Here is a 21814-nt window from a genome sequence, read left to right on the forward strand (position 1 = left end):
TAGGTTACTATCTATACTTTTGAAGAATATTATTCTATTAGTATTGATTGACTTTTTCTCAAAAATTCTTCTCTTCCTAGCATTTAGCATTTAGTTTAAGCTTTCGGCTAATCTTTTTTTTTTGGTTTCTTTTGTTCAGTTATGTGTCCTCCTCAGTGCTAAGAAGAACACTGATTATGACATGACAGACTAGGCACTTCTTGACAAATATTTGTCAAATGATGTCAGAAGGATGGAATGTAGGAGTTGGAAGTAGTGGTTTACTCTGTGGACCGGGTACAGTATGAGGAACATAAGGAAGAGGAAGCCGAATGATTCAAGAGAAACCACTGGGGAAGAGTATGGGAGAAGGAGAGAAGTGGAGGAGGATGTTTTAGAGACATTACTTCTTTCACCCAAAAGGGTTTAATGCAAAACTCAGTGAATTTGATGTGGATTTTCAAACCAGACATAATCACTATTCAATTCTTGCATAATGGATTTCATGTAGATTGTAGAGCATATGAAGCTTGCACCTTTTTAATGGGGTTTCAGAAATTTGCCCTTTCTATATTAGCCTACGGAAAACACTTGTATTCTAACCTGAGATAATCTGAAGGTGTGTACCTGTATCACAAGCAGACCATTCAGGGTTTTGTAGGTAGTCAGAAGTCATGGAAGAAATGGACAAGAAATACAAGACTTTCCTGTACTTCCACAGAAACTCTGAATCATCGAATTAAGCACAACAACTGAATCATTTTATCAACTAGCCAGTGACTGATATCCTGAATGGCGTCAGGGGAGGGCATGACCGTATATGGGAAAGCACCTGGAGATGATTAAGGCCCATCATATGGAAACATACCTGTGCCTTTGAAAAATTCTTAGTAGCATCTACAAACGCAAACTAGTTTGCAATTTATATTGGTTAGTTGCCAATCAGTTAACAACTAGTTGTTATAACTCAAAGCTTCAAACTGCTGAATGATACCTTGATTATTCTACTTTGTAGAACTGGTTTGTGAGTGTGTTGAAAGAATGTCCGTCTGCCTGGCTATCTCTTCACTTTTTCTCCATTCTTTTATCCCAATATATTATTTTTCTCTCTCATATATTGGGATGAACGTTTGCAAGCAAAATACAGATTTGATAAAGTTGCCAGTGTCCTGTAATGAGATGGATGATGTCTTTATTGACATATTCTCACTTGGATCATCTTAAATATTGCAAAGAGAAAGTGATTCCAGACTCTATTTTAACCCATTTGGCCACTACATTCATTTATTCTAACCTGCCATAAACTGTTTTTTTTTTTTGTGAGGAGATCAGCCCTGGGCTAACATCTGTGCCCATCCTCCTCCACTTTATATGGGACGCCGCCACAGCATGGCTTGCCACGCAGTGCGTCGGTGCGCGCCCAGGATCTGAACCGGCGAACCCCGGGCCGCCGCAGTGGAGCGTGCCCACTTAACCACTTGCGCCACCGGGCCGGCCCCTGTTTTTTTTTTGAATGAAGCTATTCACCACACAGTACTATTTTTTGTTCCACCTCTTGCTAGCAGTGTGATGTTGGGTAAGTTACTCAAGCTTTTTGTGTCTCAGTGTCATCATTTTTAAAATGAGAGATTGATAGTATCTACTTTAGAGACATTATGAGGATCAGATCAATTAATGTATCCTAAAACAGTTCTTGAGACATAACAAGTACTCAAGAAATTCGCTATTATTAATATATATATTATTGAGTAGTCTATTAATTAGATAATTAACTTATTCATTATCTAATTAATGTAACCTTTATATATAGTCTATAAATTAAGGGTCAGTTATGCTTCTATAACTGTGATTATTGGAAATACATAAAATTTATCTGAAATAGCATTCAGTAATTCTTAAGAAGCTTCTGCTTTCCTCACATTTCTTATAAATAAAACCCTGTATGAAATGGCTTTAGGGCATATGAATTTATCAAAACACAGATGTAAAAACAGCTCAAGTGTGACCTTCTCTCATTTGTAATTCTTTCACATTTTATTTTAATATTTCTCTCTTAAAATGCAGCTTGGCAATCCAATCTAACACACTTGGGCTGTTACCCCAACCATTAAAATTTATTTTCACTCTTAAACTTCCAGAGACATCACTGGGCAAATTGAAGACGCAAAAACAGTAAGGAGATATTAAAATATCACTGGTTGATTTAATAGAAAGAAATATAGTTATTCCATTGGGCAGTTAGTTACTCCTTACCAAGTTATAGGGGTTCTAAGTTGATAATTGTGTTAGCCACATCTTGAGCTCCACTTTAAATCCTCCTCGTTCTCTTTCCAGTCCCTGGGCAGTAAATGAGCTCTGCTCAGTTTCCTCTGCCTAACAGAGGCTCACTTGGGGGCCCACATCTTGTATCTCTTGAGTTTTGTCCTGGGGCTTCTCTGATACCTGTGCCTGCTTAGCACTCAGACATGTACAACCCATGGGGCCACCATAGACCAGTGGGTGACAGGACCCCATGGATAAGTGCTTCCCCTTCCATCTTCTGGCACACAGTGCTGACATATTTCATACGGCTCCTCAGAAAGTCCCAGTGAAATAGAGAATCACTTATCTGTAGCAGCGGCCAACTTAATGCATTCTTGTCCCGTCTTTCCCACATTCCCTGCTTTATGCCCCTTGCCCCTCACTCCTGCTCCCTGGAATCACTTCCCTAATAAACTATCTGCACACAAGCCTTTTCTTGCTTGGCTCTGCTTGCAAATCGACCCAGGATAATACAATATTTTGATTATTATTATTTTTTTTTTATGGAAAAAGAAAAATTATCAGACCTAAGGTTACCATAACTGGTATAATGAAATAACATGTAAAAAATAAGAAGTTAGTAATTCTTTGGAAGAATTTAATTCTAAACTCTTGGAAAAATATCCTAATAATAGGAGTTCATAAAAGTGAGATAGATGCAAACTCTAGACCACAAGGGAGATCAAGCTGAGGGTTCATTTTACAGTAAGTACTATGTAAAGAAGGAAGTTATACCCATTTCAGACTATCTGTAACTCAGAATGCTCTCATGTTTACAAATGGATTTAGGGAGGTAGTAAGGTTTCTTGTTGAAAGACTTAAAAAAAAGTTTCCTAGTCCTATTGTACTCTTAGATGTAGGATGGAAGGAGTAAAGAAAACAAGAAAGGAGGTAAAGAGAAAGCAGAGTTATTAAGGGAAAGATGGGTTAAAATAGTTAAAATATAACATAGTGGTCTCCTCTCCTTCCTTCAGTGCTTTACAAACCTCAGTTATGTAACAGGAAACACAGCAAGAATATCTCCTGGTTTGGAAAATCTCCAGGACCAGTTTTGCCTCCTATGGAAGCATCTCCCAGAGCGGCTCCTTAAGAGGAGGGCCAAGACAGGTAAAGTGATCCCACAGGGGTGTTTATATAGATTAGAGATTGGCAACCAATGACACAGACGCAAAGGTGGCAAAGATGACTGCGAAGGCCATGGTAACAGCTGCCACTGAGAAGCTTGTGTGTGTGCACGTGTGCGTGAGTGAGTGTGTGTGAGGCATAAAAAGGGGACCAGGGGCCGGCCCAGTGGTGTAGCGGTTAAGTTTGTGCACTCCACTTCAGTGGCCCAGGGCTCGCAGGTTTGGATCCCAGGAGTGGACAGACGCACTGCTTATCAAGCCACGCTGTGGCAGCGTCCCGGATAAGTAGAGGAAGACAGGCACAGATGTTAGCCCAGGCCAAATCTTCCTCAGCAAAAGAGAGGAGGATTGGCAACAGATGTTTTCTCCAGGCTAATCTTCCTCAAAAAAAAAAGCAGGGGACCAGGTATGGTCATGTAGAGACTTGCCCCTCATCTCCCTCTGTCTGCACATCCCACCTCAGGCCTTGCGAACCTGAGGCAGCATTCTTTTGCGATGTTCTCAACTTGGCATTCCATGAGGATATTAGGGATAGTTTGGCTTAAGCGTTTTACTTCTCTCACCACCCAGAGGTCAGAGATCAGAAAGGCCCAGGCCACTTCCAGTTTAGAGGATTCTAGCATATTAAAAACATGGAAATATCCAATCAGGATTACAAAAATTGCATATTTTAAATGCTTATACTTAAAGTATATGCTATTATGCTATTAACAAAAAAATCTTTTTATTTGAAATAATTATAGATTCACATGAAGTTGTAACGATAGTACAAGAGATCTGTGCATCCTTCACCATTTCCTCCAATGGTTACATTTTGCATAGCTATAGTGCAATATCAAAACTAGGAAACTGACATTAGTACAACAGGCGTGTATAGTTCTATGTCATTTTATCCCATGTGTAGGTTCATGTATCTACTACTGCAGTCAGGATACAGAACTATTCTAGCATGACCCCTTTATAGTCATAGTTACCCCTGTCTCTGCCTCCCCTAACCCCTGGAAACCATTAATCTGTTCTCTAGCTCTATAATTTTGTCATTTTGAGAATGTTATACAAATGAAATCACATGAAATATAACCTTTTCATATTGGCTTTTTTTAACTTAGCATAATGCTCTTGAGATCCATCCAAGTTGGCTCATGTATCAACAGATCCTTCCTTTTTGCTGTTGAGTAGTAGTCCATAGTATGGACTTCTTCATTTGCTTGTTTGCTATCTGTATGTCCTGTTTGGTAAAAAGTCTCTATGTCTTCTGCCATTTTCTAATTGGATTTTTTGTTTTTTAACTATTGAGTTTTTATAATTCTTTGTATATTTTAGATATGAGTCCTTTGTCAGATATGTAGTTTTTGAATATTTTCTCCCAGTCCATAGCTTGTTTTTTCATCATTCCAACAGGGTCATTTACAGAGCAAAAGTTTTAATTTTGATGAAATTCAATTTACTGTTTTGTTCTTTTATGGATTGTGCTTTTGATGTTATGTCTAAGAATTCTTCACCAAGCCCTAGATCTTCAATATTTTCTCATAAAAGTTTTATAGTTTCATATTTTACATTTAAATCCATTATCCATTTTGAGTTAATTTTTGTATAAAGTGTGAGGTTTAAGCCAAAGTTCTTTTTTTTTTGCCTATGAATATCTAATTACCTCCCCGTCATTTGTTAAAAATATTATCCTTTTTTCATTGAATTGCTTTTGTACCTTTATCAAAAATCAGTTGTCTGCACATGCGTGGGTCTATTTCTGGGTTCTCTATTCTGTTCCATTGAACTATGTGTCTACCCTCTGCCAAAACCATGCAGTCTTGAGGACTGTAGTTATATAGTGAGTCTTAAAATTGGGTAGATTGATTCTTCCCACTTTGTTTTTTCATTCTCAGAACTGTTTTAGATATTTTGCTTCCTTTGCCTTTCAATATAAGTTTTAGGATAATCTTGTCCACATCTATGCAAAATTGTATATTTTAAATGTATATACTTAACAAGTCAATGCTTTTTAACATATTCTAAAAATACGAGGCAACCTATTTGTTTTGTTTAGGAGATAGTCACAGGTTGTATTAAAATATTAAGTCATACTAAAGCATAATAGCAGTGTACAGATATTTGATAAATGAATACAAATTTAAGTTGTGTGATGGACTTCTTTTTGTCCTAGCAGTATGTTTCTGTATATGCATAGACCTCATTTGGAGAATACATCAAAATAAAATTCTGAAGTCCTGTGTATCAGCAGCCAGGGGCAAAATGACCCTTCTCCTCTCCTTATGCCCTGGACTAGATCCTATTCTCCATTCCTCTTAGTAAGAAGAACAGGGATCAACAACCCAACCACGCCCCTTCTAAAAGGTGGGCACTTTCTTGCTTTGCTCTTGGAAAATAGGCCATTTGTTTTTTCTAAAGTTTTCATAGAATGAAGAGGAAAATATATAAATACTTATGTACATAAGACCATTTGTAGGAGAAAAAGGAAAGAAAATCTTCCTCTCTCTCTGGTGCAGATAGGCCTGAAAGGAAAAATGAGCCTTCATGAATTCTTCTTATATCTTTTATTCTGAGAAATACACAGAAAATACAAATTAAGGTGTATTCTTTTATGTAAAGATTCAACCTTAGTTACACATATTGTTAGGAGTCTCATTTGTTTTTTAGCCCACCCAATTTTACATATTTATACAAACTAAAAATGCAAAAAATGTTTACATAAAAAACATTTGGAGGTAATCATAAAAACAACTATAAAGACAAAACTATAATCATCACAACACAAAATTTTGAGTAATAGAAATAGTGTGCTGGGAGCCATAATAAAATCATAAGTAGGCAAAAAAGACCCACCTGCCGAGCTTGGTTTGGAGGGGAATGGAAGGAGAGGGGACATGGTATGTACCATGGTGCTGGTACATACAGACAGATGTCTCCCTGGCACTGTTTCCAGTCTTTCATTCAATCATCAAAGCAACTTCTTAGAGTCACAAAGGCAAATACCTCTGCAGAGGATTACCCTAAATAAAGAAACCAGTAGTTCTCAATCCTGGTGCACATTAGAATCACGTGGAGAGCTTTTACAACTACTGATGACCCGACTCTTGGAAAGTCTGAATCAATTGGTCTAGGGTAGAGCCTGGGCATTTGTTATTTCAAAAAAAGCTCCCCCAGGTGATTTTACTGTACAGCCAAGTGTGTGAACCATTGCCCGTCAGCTTTCAGTTAATGGCCTGCTACAGTGGTTCTCTTCCCTGCTCACACTTTAAAATCAGCTGGGGAGCTATTAAATGCTAGGGCACCACCTCCTGAGATTTGGAATCAAAGGATCTGAGGGAAAGCCCAGACATCTATATTTAAACAAACAAACAAACCAAAGCAAACAAACAATCAATTCTAAGAAGCAGTAAGTGTTGAGAACCACTGAAAATGGTAAAAGATAAGGGTATCTTTTTTGGAGAGGGCTGGTGGGGAGGGGAAAGACAGAGGGAGACCAGGGTGCTGGTGAGGTGGTAAGGGGTTGCAGAAACATTTCACCTGCTTTACAATTTTTTCCCCTAAGTAATCATTGGCTGGGTCTGAGAGGCTGGAATTCCTATTTTTATGAAAGTCAGAGGCAAGAGTGAGTGTGCAGGTCACACAAGGAAGGGAGTCAGACTCAAGACTTGGTATCAGACTATAGGTGGGCTTTGCTCTGTAACTTTCTCAAGAAAACCTTGAAGAATTGTCTTCCATGAGCTACAAAGTTATATTTGATCAAATCCACCCACAAGTCTACTACAGAATTCCTTCATAGCAACTCTCTCATAGTGCCACACCATCTCTCTCTTTTTTTTTTTTGGTGAGGAAGATTGGCCCTGAGCTAACATCTGTCACCAATCATCCTCTTTTTGCTTGAGGGAGACTGGCCCTGAGCTTATATCTGTGGCAATCTTCCCCTATTTTGTATGTGGGTCACCACCACAGCATGGCTTGATGAGTGGTGTAGGTCTGTGCCCGGGATCCAAACCTGCGAATCCCGGGCTGCCAAAGCAGAGCACACTGAACTTAACCACTACACCACCAGGCCAGCGCCTTGCCATATCATATCTCATTTATCATTTGGATGAAACCTTCGTTAAAGACATTCTGCCCCTTTCTCCATCTGAGAATTCAGCTTTCAATTCTGACATGATTATTCATACAAGATTTTGAATTCCTCTGACAGTACCTCCTCTGGTTACCCCTCGACCCCCCATTGGTGTTGTAGCACACAAATCAATCGATCTGGCCTGGCACCTTCCAGGGAGTCAGAATACAAACACTTCTGAACTCTACAAGATGTGACGGGATTTTTCATTTCAATTTGATGTCTGTAAACAGGGTTTTTTTTGTTTTTTGTTTTTTTCAGTCCTTCCTTCTATTTTATTATTCCTTCTGAATTTCAACCTGAAAGCCCTAGATGACTTGACAACATACTTGTAATGAGCTGAAGCCCATCAATCAAATATTTCCTTTCATCACAATGCATGGGGGCAAGAGGGAGTTTTCCAACTATGTGAACCGTCTTACGATTCAGAGCATTGGTTTTAATATATCCTAGGGACAACTGGAAAGCAAAAAACATTTAAAAAAAATTTTAAAAACCTTACACTAACACAGGAACCCATCCAATTTATTCACTGAGTTATTTCTGTATTTAGTGAGATCAAGGCTCTTTAGGGAAAGGGAGCATGTTCACATTTAAGCACATATTCTTTTACTGACAGATATATATTACTGTAGCAAAATCAAAAGACTTTGGTTTAAAAAGACCACTGATTACAGCTTATAAAAAATTTAATGTGTCCATAATCAATGGGTATTTCTACTAATTGGTTTTTTTGGACGGTTCAATCTTTAGTCTATATATGTTATTTGAAAATATATTTCTTCTTTTAGCCTTGTAGTTAGAAGTAGCTCTGTTCATAGCTTGCTTAGTAATAGCCATAGACTAATAGAAATATATTATTTAAAGCTCTTAATCTAAATAAAGAAAACATTGCAGGTTGCTTACCAAAAAGCTGATTAATTATTTCAATTGTTTGGTGAGAAAATGTTATGTATCTCATCACAAGCTAATTTACTGATGATTAGTTTTTATGCTAGCCAACTGAATGACACAAAAAGAAACAGTAATCTTTTCTCATACAGTTTGATCAAGTCACAAGAGCATAACTAAATACAACCTTTGCATTAATGTTCTGTGGGGATATATACTTCCACATGAATTGCTAATACCCAGAGCTGGCTATGGCATTTGCTGCAACTGAAATGATTCTGTGAGTAACATTTCACTACCACCCAGTGAATTACCAGGAGAGCAACATAATGTAGATCTTTATTATCGATTTTAACTATACTTTAGGAAAAAAATTGTTTTTAATTTAAATTCTTTGGTGAAATTTTAGTTCAATTAAAAATCTAATTAATACATGTTTGCACATTTAGATCTCAGCTGCATCTGTCAAGATAAATGAAGATGGTTTTATGATTCCCTGGCCAAGAATTTCATCATGTAGGTTCATTATCCACTGTCTGGGCTGGTTAGTTCACTTGATGGAAGCCTGGGGCTCACGACAACAAGGTCAGGGATTCAGTCATGTTTGAGTTAATTTACCCTGACCTCAGTTTACATTCTAAATCCTGAACAACTTACAAATCTCTGGTTCAGAACCAGGACCTGGACTGCCACCATCTGAGAAACAACTCTGTCTTACTGATTGGGCGGCATGTGGCTTATACACACTACATGAGCATTCACAACAACCCACTTAATATTTAGTGTCAATTAGTAGGTTTTGCTTTTCTAGGACTCCTGTAGTCAGAAATATTTAGGAAGTAATTTGATCGTTTCAATTTTGAATTAATTTTGTTTAAATAAATTTCCTACGAATAGTCATTTATCTTCACATTGAGGCCACTAGGAAATTATCTAAATGTTTCATAACTCCCAAATCACTTTGAGGGTAGAGCAGTTTTGCTGTGGATCTGATCCCACCCCTCAAACCCTGCTGATGGGGGAACTCCATTCTGCTTCAAAGTATCTCCTTACCATTTTTAGACATCTCCTGGAGGTGGTTCACACAATCTTATTAATATAGTCTCCTTCACCTTCTTTTGGGAACCATTTTCTTCCATTTCTAGTCTGGCTCCCAGAGGCAAGGCCCCGCAATGGCCATAGTGCCTCTAGAGTTGGCTCAGACCCCGTCAGCTCCAGCTGCGGGTGCGATATGGCCTCGCAGCTGCTCCGTTTCTTAACCAGAAGAGAAAGCGCCCTTGAAACTCTTTCCCCTTCCTGTGTTAGACGCTGATATACAAGCTGGGGAGCAGCGCTGGTTGATAAATATTTTTTAATGAAACAGCTCCTTCATTTTAATTCCCATGTTTTTAGTCTCAGCTCTTTTCAGTGGTGTGGCTGGAGCTGGCTTGCCAGCTGAAAGCTTGAAATCAGCCACGGTGGGATTTTTCACACCACGGAAATCAGCAAATGCTACAAATCAGAACATTTTTCTTTTTCTTAGAGAGCTGTTTACCAGCACACTGGCTCTCATCCCCTTCTCCCCAAGACTCTGGCATGTGACCGTGGAAATGGGAAAACAATTGGGCTGACAGGATGATGTACTTTTCCAATCCTGACTCTGCACTTTAGGCCTAAATCTCTTTCCTTAGGGGCCTCCCTTCTCAGAAGGCTCCTAGGTTCTTAATGAAAACAGAATCCACGTGCGTCCTCATACCCCAGCAAAGGTCCCAGACCCTCTCCACCCCACACATGGAGTTAACACAATTTTGGCTATAAATCTGATACTGCTAGACTCCTGGTTCCCTCAAGGAGATAGATTATAGGGACGTCCTTGTTAACATATATTCCCCAAATACGTATCTTCCCCAGATACATATCTTCCAATTTTCCAGACATGCCTTAAAAAAAAAAAAAAAAAAAGAAATCTCATTCTAGGAAAATCAGAAGCAACTGGCACATTTTCCTTATTAGCTGCAATGAACCATTTACCAACCTGCTAATTGCTTTCTCCTCCACCTCCTCCCATTTCCCACACCACCTACGTCAAGGCAATTGAACAGGATGGAGAAATCATTTTAGTACTTGGGTACTGGAGAAGAAATAACTAGAGGCATGATATTATTTTTTTTGGTATAAGAATGATTTGATATAACTTACTTCTTTTGAACTGTTCAATAGGCTTTCTATCTTATTCCATACCTTCAGGCGTTAAAGAAGGGCTAAAATGTTTTACTTAAGTTAAACTAATTAAAACTTTTAAAAATTCAATATTCTAATTTTCATGACCTTAGTTAAATACCTTAATCACACTGTATCACTCTTTAAAATGAGACTCCAAAGTATTATAGATACAAATTTATTATGAAACTTACCCAGTATAACAACATAATGGGGTTACTAAAATTAAGACTAATGAGGAAAAACACCAAGGTTCCTGCAATTTCTTTCTCCTTTTTAAAAATAGTTGTAACAGTTTCCACTTTTTACTTTGTACATACCGTACAGCACAAAGCAATCTCATACTTCTCCCCAAATGGCAGGTAGTTGAAATCTGGACTTTGCCAGTACACTTGGACCCTGTTAACTAGTACAGTGCAGGGGGCATCCATGCTCATAACCTTCTATGCCTATAATGGTCAGCATTTTCCAAAAATCAAAATCAGTGTTCAACAATGTCTTGGTAGGATTTCATGTTTTCACCAGATTTATTAAACAGCCTTTCTGTGCTAGGCACGGTGCTACGCAAGAGGGGTAAAGTGATAAATTAGACTGTCCTTGTTCTCAAGGGGATCCAGTCTTGGGGAGGACGTAGACACATAATCAAATGGCTATAATACGACATGTGAGGACTCGAGCAGAGAAATGTACAGAGTGGATCCCAGGCCAGAGAAGGGACACGCATCTGGCCTGGGAAGCAGGACAAGAAAGTTTACCAAAGTCTGTGCAAGATTGCTTCAGCCCCCGTTTAACTTGGGCTCAAAGCTGTTTCCACATCCTGTGAAAACAGCAGGTATAGATGAAAGATGCAGTGTCGACCATTAACTGCTTCCTCCTATTCCCACGCTCTTCAGTGCTCATGCCATCACCACTGAACTCCTGTTTGGAGCCCTCGGCTCTGTACTTAATGCATTTTTTTTCCTTCAGTATTTGGAGCTGAGGCAAAAGAGATGATCTAGTTTGTGTTCTAATAACCCTCTAAGAGGTGTGCTATCTAGCTATATTAAGTTACCTCTTAGCTTTCTTTTTATTCAGAATTATAGTTCTTTTTTTTTTTTTTTAAAGATTTTATTCATTCATTTTTTTGCCCCCAAAGCCCCAGCAGATAGTTGTATGTCATAGGTTCACATCCTTCTAGTTGCTGTACGTGGGACTCGGCCTCGCGCTGGACGGAGAAGTGGTGCCTTGGGGCGCGCCCGGGATCCGAACCCAGGCCGCCAGCATCAGAGCGCGCGCACTCAACCGCCAAGCCACAGAGCCGGCCCCAGAATTATAGTTCTTAACTTTTCAAAATTTGCCTTTGAATACATTTTCCTTCCTTTTAAGATGAAAAGTGAACTTTACTTCATCCTGACATTAGGATTGATCATATAATCTACATCGAAAAGAAACATATTTCTCTCAAAATAACTTTTCAGAAATATGTGACTGTCAAAGTACAATATGGTAAGATCTTTCTACATGTGGCTGCATAAACTCTTCTAGAATATTGTGGAGAAACATGTAGATTAGGATGTCAATGTCTAATTAACTGCCTAGTTAATTAGAGTGGAAATACTTCTTTTAGTAGAACACTGCATTCTTTTTGCAGTGATAGATTTCTGAAAGGTGGTCTTCAAAAGTGTAAGCGTTCTTTGTTCTTATTCCTTAATGATTTTGGAAGAACAAATTGTTTATGTATATAGGCCAAGTATGTTTTCTTATCATGCATTGTTTTAAGCATTAATTATTACTTAGGTTAGTTCCTTCCAGGACTGCTATCTTCTCACAAAAGAATAAGTGCTAATTTAAACATTTTGGAAACGGCCTAAAAGTCATTTAAAACATCTTGAGCAGCTTCAACACATCATGTGGAACTGCTCAGGAAGTCTTCATAATTAACTAATGACCCATTCTCTTTGAATGGACAAAGACCAGAGTCCAACAGGTGACTTCAGAGGCCTTGTCTTTGTAAATCTTATTTCTATTACTTCTGCCTAACTATAACTTCAAAAAAAAAAAAATCCCACTCAGTAAACTTCATTATCCATAGCCTGTCCTAGATTCTTACAGTAGGATTATAGGTAGATGTAGATGCAGACTTAACAAATGACCTCCTTCTTGGAGGACAGTCCAGAGGAAACCAGCTACAAGGTGCCCTAGCAAGTCTTCACGTTTGAAGGGTGATTGCATTTTTTTTTTTTGCCCGTGACTTATTAGCTTTCTTAAGATTTTAAAAGGAAATGTTGACAAAAGATCCACATGACTTGTAAAGAGAACTAGATGGTGAGGAGGATCATGAAACATTGGACTGTGTTTCTGAGGGTCACTGCAAAATCAGCTACTTTAAAAGAAGAATCTATACCCCTTTAACAATGGCATTAATAATGGTAGAGTGATGTAGGGTGGTCCTTCAGGAGACAGAGAGTTACAGAGTGACTGCTCAGAGTTTCTTTAATTTTGAAATTCTGTGACAAATGAATCTATTTTTCTTAAAACTGTTCAGAACAAGACTCAAGGCCCAGGGTTTTCAATTTATTCACAGGTTTATAAAAATTTATTTGATTACTTCTAACAACAGTTACCAAGCGTAAGCAAGGTAGAAGTCTAGAAATTGTTCTCAAGTTAAGGGTCAGGCCTTCTACATGCTGGTTTCTAAACCTTAAGTTGCTATGTGAACTTCAGCAGAACCATAAATGTTGCCAAATGGAGAAAGCGTGATGACCCAATTTCTCTATACACATGTACCATTTACTTTACAGCCTTAAAGCCTGATAAATAGGGAGTGCTTCATCCTGTTTTCTGGGTTGGCAATGTTTGCCATGCAGGGAGAATACAAACAGGTAGAATTTCATACGGTGCTAAATCACAGCATTCTGAAAAACTCGGGGCCTTGCAAAAGGCCATATCTCAAAAAAGTTACTGCTTCAAATAAAAGTGCCATTTTATAAAATTACACCTACTGTATCAGAAAAAATGTTCTTTCATGTGAGTGACATTTATATGACTGCCATTTATAGGGAATAGGACATTCTCACATAGCAAAGCTGAAGAATGGTTTTGAAAGCTGAGAATATTCTCTGAATGATAAGTGTGGTAGAAGTCTAAGATACTTGTGTAAGAGACTCTCCACAGCTGGGTAGTTTCCCTCTAAAAATGAAACCTGCATTATTATGAAGAAAGTAATTGTCTGTTTATACTTATAGCATTAATGAAATTTTCAATATATTTCAAACTGTTACCCAGCCCACCAACCCCATAACACATTAACCACAACCCTGCTCAGAACAAGCCTAACATATTATCTTTAGCTTATAGGAAACCACAAAGAAAGGAAGGAGAAGGCAGCTGAAACATATGGTCAAAACCACTTAAAACCAGTTGAAGGCAACATGGCAATCTGACTGGACCTGACATAGACCCTGCAGCCCATTATGAGCTCATTGTAATACATTGTCATGCTACATAACACACCTACCCGCAGGAAATTCCAGACCACATAAGGGAAGAAAAGGGGTGGCACCCAATTTCCCAGAAAAGCCTGCCCAGTTCCCTGTATGGCTATGAATATTCCTCCCCTTCATTACCTTGACCCCTTATAACAGCTGCCTGATTGCCCCAACAGCTAAGTTGATTTGCGAACTTTGTTCCCACTTCTCCATTCTTTGGCCATTGAATAAAGCTTCTGCTGTTGAACGCTCAGCTTCTGTCTTGTTTCAAATTGGCAACCCCAAACAGACAAAGAATCCTGTAAAGAAGGGCAAGGGGCTCTCCCTCGGGTTTCTGCTGGGTTGGGGAGAGCTCAATTGGTAACAAAACCTGCAAGCATCTATGACCAACAAAACCTTTGGTCATAGGTTTTCACCTTGTTAGAGTTGTACTTCGTGGATCATCTGGTCCAATACCTTTTTATTTTCATATGTGGAAACTGAGGCTGAGGTGTTGAGCTTTTAGTTAGAACTAGGAGTGGAATTTTCCACCCCCCCCACCCCACCCTATTCTCCATCCGATTCACTTTTCACTATACCAGTCATCTTTTAAAGAAAGTTCCCAAGTTACCATCTAGAGTAAAAACTACCTTCCAGCTGCCTCTAGACAAACAGAGAACCAAGGCTTTTTTTACTCTTCACAGTAAATTACATTTCAAACAATATTTCTCCGGAAAAGCAATCGCTAAACTGCAGGAGGAAATTTAAATCAAGATCAAAGACAGAAGTGGTTTAGATCTCAGGACAAATTTCAGCTCTCCGTAAAGAAGTGTCCTCAGGTCTGACACTGCGGAGATTGCCAAAACCACATTCTTCCAGGCTCCCGTCTGATGGGCGCCTCAAGATTGCTCTTAACCAGAACTAAGATACAGAGAGGCATCCAAACCCCTGTCTTCCTCCTTTAGGCTTCTCTACACCCTGGGGTCGAGATGCTGATAAAACTCCAGGAAGCCAGACGCTTGCTGAATTGCTTAACTCATCGCGCGATGCCCTTGGCTGGCCTTTCCGGGAGACGAGTTCGGGGGCGTGGTGCGGAGTTTGCGAGCACCTTCCTCCCACTGTGAGCAGGTTTGGGGAGTGGGGTCCTGGAAGCAAGGGCTCGAGGAACGCTGAAGCAGGTAAGGGAGAGGGACCGTGTGGCGAAAGGTAGAAGGCAAGAGCCAGCAACGTGACCCACCTGCGGGAGAGGTGCTTCCAAAGCGGCTACGGTCTAGCGCAGGTGCAGCCGGGCGCGCCGCGGGCCAGGCCGGGACAGCGACGCTTCGCCGCGCTCCAGCTCAGGGCTGCGGCTCGCGCGGCTCTCCCCGGTGTTAAGAAGCCCGAGAGCGGAGGGAGGGCCTGCTAGATTGCGCAAGAGAAGTGATGAAGAAAGCGTTTCCAGGAAGAGTTCAAGCTGGGAATCCCGGGCAGAGGGAAGGACCAGAACATTCTGTGCTGCCATTGCTACTGTTGCTGCAGAAGTGCCTCTGCTCTCTGGCCAGCGGGAGTTTTAAGGGTTTTCCCCAGGACCCTTGGGATCTGTGCATCCCAGGCAGATTGTGGCTTGGAGAGGCTGAGGAGGACCCTTTTTCTGAAGGAGCCAGGGGGACCTCTTGGAATAGCTGAGAAAAACACCTGGTTTAGGCTTCTAGGTATTTCTCCTGTTACCATCTTGTCTCAATTCAGCATAAAAGGTGACATCTTCCTCCTCTGCCTGGAAGCCCTGGGTTCTTACGGGGCTCAAAGGTTGGATGATCTTGAATTTGGAGGTTTTAATTTAGGTAGATTAAATTGTTCAAAAGAAACAAGCCAAATGAAAGATAGGGAAGATGATGATGAAGATAACTTATTGTTTATATATATCTGTATTTATATAATATTGCATAGCATAATAATATGCAATAATATATGTTGCAATTGGATTGGTATGTGTTTCTATATAGGAGGATCTCAAAAGCCACAGCTATGGTGGTTTAAGATTTAACTAATCGTGTTAACCTATAGGGCAAAGCACCCTGGCACTCCCAAACTCTGGGGTCTAGAACCCAGAGTCCCCTCAGTCTGTTTCTCACCCAGCCATCCGGTCTTAAGTTCCATGGCACGCTTGCCAAGGTCCAGATGTTCAGCCACATGCAAGGACTGCTCTCAGCGCTTTTGAGCCAGCTGTTGCCTAGATTACAACTCTTCCCCAGAGCATCTTGTGGAGTCAGCTCAGAGTCCATGTCTTCCAGGAAGTCATCTCTGAGCCACTAGTTGCAGTTAATCTTTTCTTTCTCCATAAAGTAGTTTATGCTTCTAATACAGCAGTTAGGAGAGTCTGCCTCTTAAGAGAGTCGTTGTTGTATATGTATCTCCTCTCCTGGACTACAAGCTCTGAGGGTTGACACCCTATGCTTTTCAGCCTGGAATTCTCTACCACACCTAGAACAGTGCTTTGCATGTAATAGGTACTCAATATTTATTTTACTCATTGGACTGCCAATTATTATATTATATTCTGCAAAAAGGTCATCTGATAGTATTCTTTGGGCAAGGAAGAAGACCCAGAAGCAGACAACTGGGGTCTACAGACCAAGTCACTCTGGTTTCTGAGTAGTGTTTACATCTATTATGAGTTGACATAATGGAAAATCATATTCCCAAATGCAGGCTCCAACTAATAACAGAATCATTGCTTTATATATTTATCATTATTAAGTGGACAAAAAATTTTAAAACCTGATTTTTATGAGAGACAGATATATTTCAGTTATGTAAGCTCTTTTCTTTGCCAAAAGCAACTAGAGTCTCAGAAAGGGAAGATTAAATTACCAGAATATGAAGGATGGAGAAAATTGTTTTCGTTAGTACTAAACTTAAGAGGTACTTGACTTATTTATCTGATTTTTTCATTGGTCCTAGGAGAGACATACAATTCATAACTCTCCTAGTCTTTCCTTAAACGCTTGCTGTGGGGGAAAATTAAGATTTCACAGATGCTGGCAACCTGAATACCCAAGGATTTGCCATTGGCAGGATTCATCCTTCTCCCTGAAGCCCTATCATCAGAACTCCAGATAAACCTTCCCAATCTTGTACACTACCAACGAATTCCGTGTTTAGAAAATTCCACATTTATGGTGCCCTGAGTTTTTCCTGCTACTTCCTCACTTGCCAGCCTGCTACCTCAATTTCTCCACATGGCAGAATTTAAGAAAATTAATGAAGTAGGCCTAGAGTTAGTGTTCATTAAATGTTTGAATAAAAGTGTGCCTTTAACATCTTGTATCTCCTTTCCTATGTCGTTTTTCTCCTCTTCAGGGACCCTCTTCTGTACAGTCTCAGGCCTTAGCCACTCCTCCCTCTTCCCCAAGACCTCTGCTTACAGTGTACCATATGTTATTATGGGGTCGGGCTTTCAACATATGCTGGCCCTGGAGGTGCCTGACTCAATAGTCTGTAATTAGCATGTATCTGGGAAGCTCTCATTGACTTAAAGATTTACCCTCTAGCTGTTTTTGGATTAAAAAAAAAAAAATTGAAGGACTCTTGGAGATGTCTCTGCTTAACCCAAAGAAATGAATTTCTAATGGTGGGGATTTCAGGCACTCTGGGAGATATTTCTGAATATGAGTATAATGAATATTTTGTCTTTTGCTTGCCCAGCATCCAGGGCCAGGACTGAGGTGATGTGGAGCCTAGAGCACAAAATTTGGGGAGGGGCTCACTCTCAAAACCAACCCTGCATGTACCGGAAAATGAGTGTCTCCTTAAATTTTGCCCTGCTGGTGCTTCACTGACCTCCTCTTGTCCTAACCTTGCAGAATCTGTTTCCCTTTCTGCTAATCATATCTTCATTTTCCTTTGAGAAACACCCTTGCACAATCTCAGTCCTTGTGGTCCAGGTGGAAGTGACAGCATGGTGCAGGTTTCAGGAATAGACCCATGATTTAGACCTGGCCAGTCAAAGCACACAGTGTTGTCCACAGTGATTGGTTCAATGATGACATGTGACCTAAGCTGGGCCAACAGGAATCTTTCCTGGAACAACCCAACAAGAAGCACACTCATGGCACAGTGTCGTTGAGCTGCTAGAATGTAAACCTGGGACACTGTGAGGAGAGAGCGAGCCTGAGAAAGAAGCCACTTCAAGGGAAAGAAGAGCAAAGAGATGGAAACAGACAGATTTCTGAAATTGTTGAAGCTCCAACCTGAAGAGGGCTCTATACCCTGGGCTTTTTAGTTGCATGAGTCCAATAATTGGGTGTCCGTTATTTGTATAGTCTGCCTAATAAAATGGGATTGGGTAGGATGAGAAGCACACTGCTCAGTCTTGCTTCTCCAATCATACTGTCTACTAAGGTGACTTCATCACAACATATAATCAGAATGAGGATGACATTTGTTGTTTGAAACAAACCTTTTCTGAGTTTTCTTGTAGCAGATTTGGGACCTGAGTAAACAATCAGTCTCTGTGGCTGAAGTTTCTAGCTACTTTCCAGTAGACTCTTAATTTCTTGTCCCAGCAAACTTCTTTTTCTACTTCTTTCCTACACTACTGGGAAGTGGGCTAGTAGAACCAACCTCCCTCTCCCCAAACTATGAAATTGCAAAGGGTACAGTAAAGAAACTCAGGCCGTTGACCTGGGTTTTAACCAATTTCTAGGATCCCTGCCAACACAGAGCAGGAAGCAAAACCAAACAACATTTTGCCACCCACCTGTACCCAAAAAAAGTCCTGATGGGAAAATATGCCAGACACTGACAATATGGGAGACTGGGCTAGGTGATGATGTCAGGAATGACAATAAATAATTAAAAATAAGACATGCCCTAAAGAACCTGACTCTGTCACAAGAAATTCAAGAGAAGGTAAAAGTGGAAGAGTTGAGTATGTGAGATGAGCAAATAACAACACTTTAAAAAGTCATGGACTAGAGGTGAAGGGCAGCTACTTCTGGTTATTGGAAGTAGGCAAGGAATCTCTGTCCTCTTTATCTGGGTCTATGGCTCTCTGGGTCACAAAGTGTGTGTGTCAATTTTGGCAGGGCTATGGACTGACCAACCTGAAGAGAAATCTGGACGTGGCCCAAGCCACACCTGCCAACCTCAGAGGAGGTCACTTAGCTATGATGTTATAAAAGAACAAGATGTTCAAAATAGTTTGAAGAGATGGGGAAACATTTATGTCGAGTTAATTTTTTGATAAATAGAGGTGATATTAACAGAGATGTCATCTCTATGTTACGTTTTGGTAATTCAAAAACTGAAGATAAGCCATTTGAGCTTCACCCGAGCCTCCTGGTACACATGCTGACATAGCTACTGGGAGAGCTATGATTCAACAGTGGGTGGTGGTTACTGTTAGTGCCAGACATATTCTTAGTAAAGGCAATGCCAGCAAATCTGTGACTAGTGCTTGTAAAGGAAGGTTAGTTGGATTTTCAGATACTAAAGAGGAGACAAATAGAAAATTAGAGTGAATGTAGCTTCATCCATTGTCCTGTTAATCTTCAAACAGAAAAACAGAATTAGCAATGAGTATGCAGCCGATCATAGGAGGAAAAGAAAAGGACAAGAATAATGAAAACATTAGGCCATTGTTTCCTGCATATTTTTGACTGTAAAGATCAATTACTTGCTAAGAGTTATTTTTATTCTTTGGGATTGCCTTAAAGATAACTATAAAACTTTTTCTATCATGCTGGTAGGGAAATACCAAATACAGATGATTTATTTTATATTCACAGATTATTTGCCCAACAATTGATTTAACTACTCTAGATTATTTTAGGTTATGTAAAACTTCATTTTAAAGAATTAATTAAGGGGCTGGCCGCGTGGCGTAGTGGTTAAGTGCTCGCACTCCGCTGCTGGCAGCCCGGGTTCAGATCCCGGGTGCACACCGATGCACCGCTTGTCAAGCCATGCTGTGGCGGCATCCCATATAAAGTGGAGGAAGATGGGCACAGATGTTAGCCCAGGGCCAGTCTTCCTCAGCTAAAAGAGGAGGATTGGCATGGATGTTAGCTCAGGGCTGATCTTCCTCTTTCTCACCAAAAAAAAAAAAAAAAAAGAATTAATTAAAATTTTTGAAAAACTGATGCACAGGTGCAAAATTCATGATATGAAAGAGGTACGTTAAAAAGCACTTTTCCCCAGGCACGGAGTTCTCCTGCCTGGAGACAACCGTGTTGATGATTTATTGGGTTCCTTATAAAAAGCCTATGCTATAAAAGCGTATATATTTATTCTTAAAAAATACAAGTGGCAGCCTACTAGTCACATTCTTCTACATCTTGCTTTTTTCACTTAACAATGTAACTTAGAGATCATTCAGAGGAGAGTAGTCAAGGCAATCCTATTTAAAATTACACACACACGTGCCTGACTCCCTTCACTGCTCCACCTTTCTCTGCCTATTTCCACAGCACTGTTTACTTTCTAACACACTGTAATTGAATTATTTATTGCGTTTATTATTTGTCTTCCTCCTGTAATGCAAGAGGCATGAGAACAGAGAATTTTTGTGTAATCTGTGCTCTGCTGTATGTATCGCAGCTAGAATGGTGACTGGCACATTATAAAGTCTCAATAAATATTGTAGAAAGAATGAGTGAATGAATAGATTTGAAGGGAAAATGGACTGAGAGAAACCCGTAAAAGAGGTATGTAGAAATTTAAGGTCTTTGAAACCATACATGTAAAAAAATGTATTGGTGAGATTAAATCTGTGCCTCACCAGCTAAAATGGAATGTTCGGGTAACCGCCTCTACTGATTGCCAAACATTTTTGTGCTAAAATTGTTCAGAAAAGGCCAAATGCCTCTGGCAACTTTATCTCTTGCTATTCCCAAGGTTCTGCTTTTTTTCAGACTCCTTTTTCATCTATAACCTTTTCATTTAATTACTTCTTTCCCAACTCCATATCTCCTATGTCTGCAATAGCATTTTGTGAAAATATAATAGAGTTCCTGGGCCTTTTTTCTGAAAGTGACTCTGTAGTGAGGTATTACTTACTAAGTCCCAGGAGTTAGCAGGTGTAAACAGGCTGTGGAAGGATGTCCAGCATTCATTATATAAAAGAAAGCAGAGACTTCTCTCTTCACATTATGGAACTGCATAGCAGCTACTGCAAGAGTTTTGATTCCTCAGACTGTCATCTGTGTTTTTATATAATAATTGCAGGAAAGAGGAATGTGGACATGTGCTTTCAATTGCTGTAAGTCAAAAATATTTTTATCATTAAAAAAAGGAAATGGAGAAAAACAAAATAAATGGATTACTCTCCTGGTCCCTGTAGATAATCTGATTTGGTTGGGCTAGTTGCTGTTTGGAAATATTCTTAATTTGTGCTTTCTTTCATTTTGTAAAGCAGTGATTACATAATTGATTTTGTACATGAAATAGGCCACAAAGGAAAGAATATTTGGAAGCAGTGAGGAAGTAGGTTATAATTTTTTATGTCATTCAAATGTAAATTACTTAAAACTCTAGATCAGAACTATTTTAACACTGAGCTTAAATCCAGGGCCATTCATAACTTAATGTTCCTCAAGAAGATCATTCAAAAGCAAGAGAAATATTTTAATTGAACACTAGAAATTTAAATAGAAGAAGTTTGTCAAATCTCATCAAAATCCAGCTTGCTAGAAATAAAAGATGATGCTGATTTTTGGTGGGAGTTGACATCTATCAATCCTGGTGTCCCCTCGTCCTTTTCTAAGAATAAAGCCTCA

The sequence above is a fragment of the Ceratotherium simum genome, chromosome 1 (assembly GCF_057802395.1).
Source record: "Ceratotherium simum simum isolate JZ-2026a chromosome 1, ASM5780239v1, whole genome shotgun sequence".
In the NCBI taxonomy this organism is placed as follows: domain Eukaryota; kingdom Metazoa; phylum Chordata; class Mammalia; order Perissodactyla; family Rhinocerotidae; genus Ceratotherium; species Ceratotherium simum.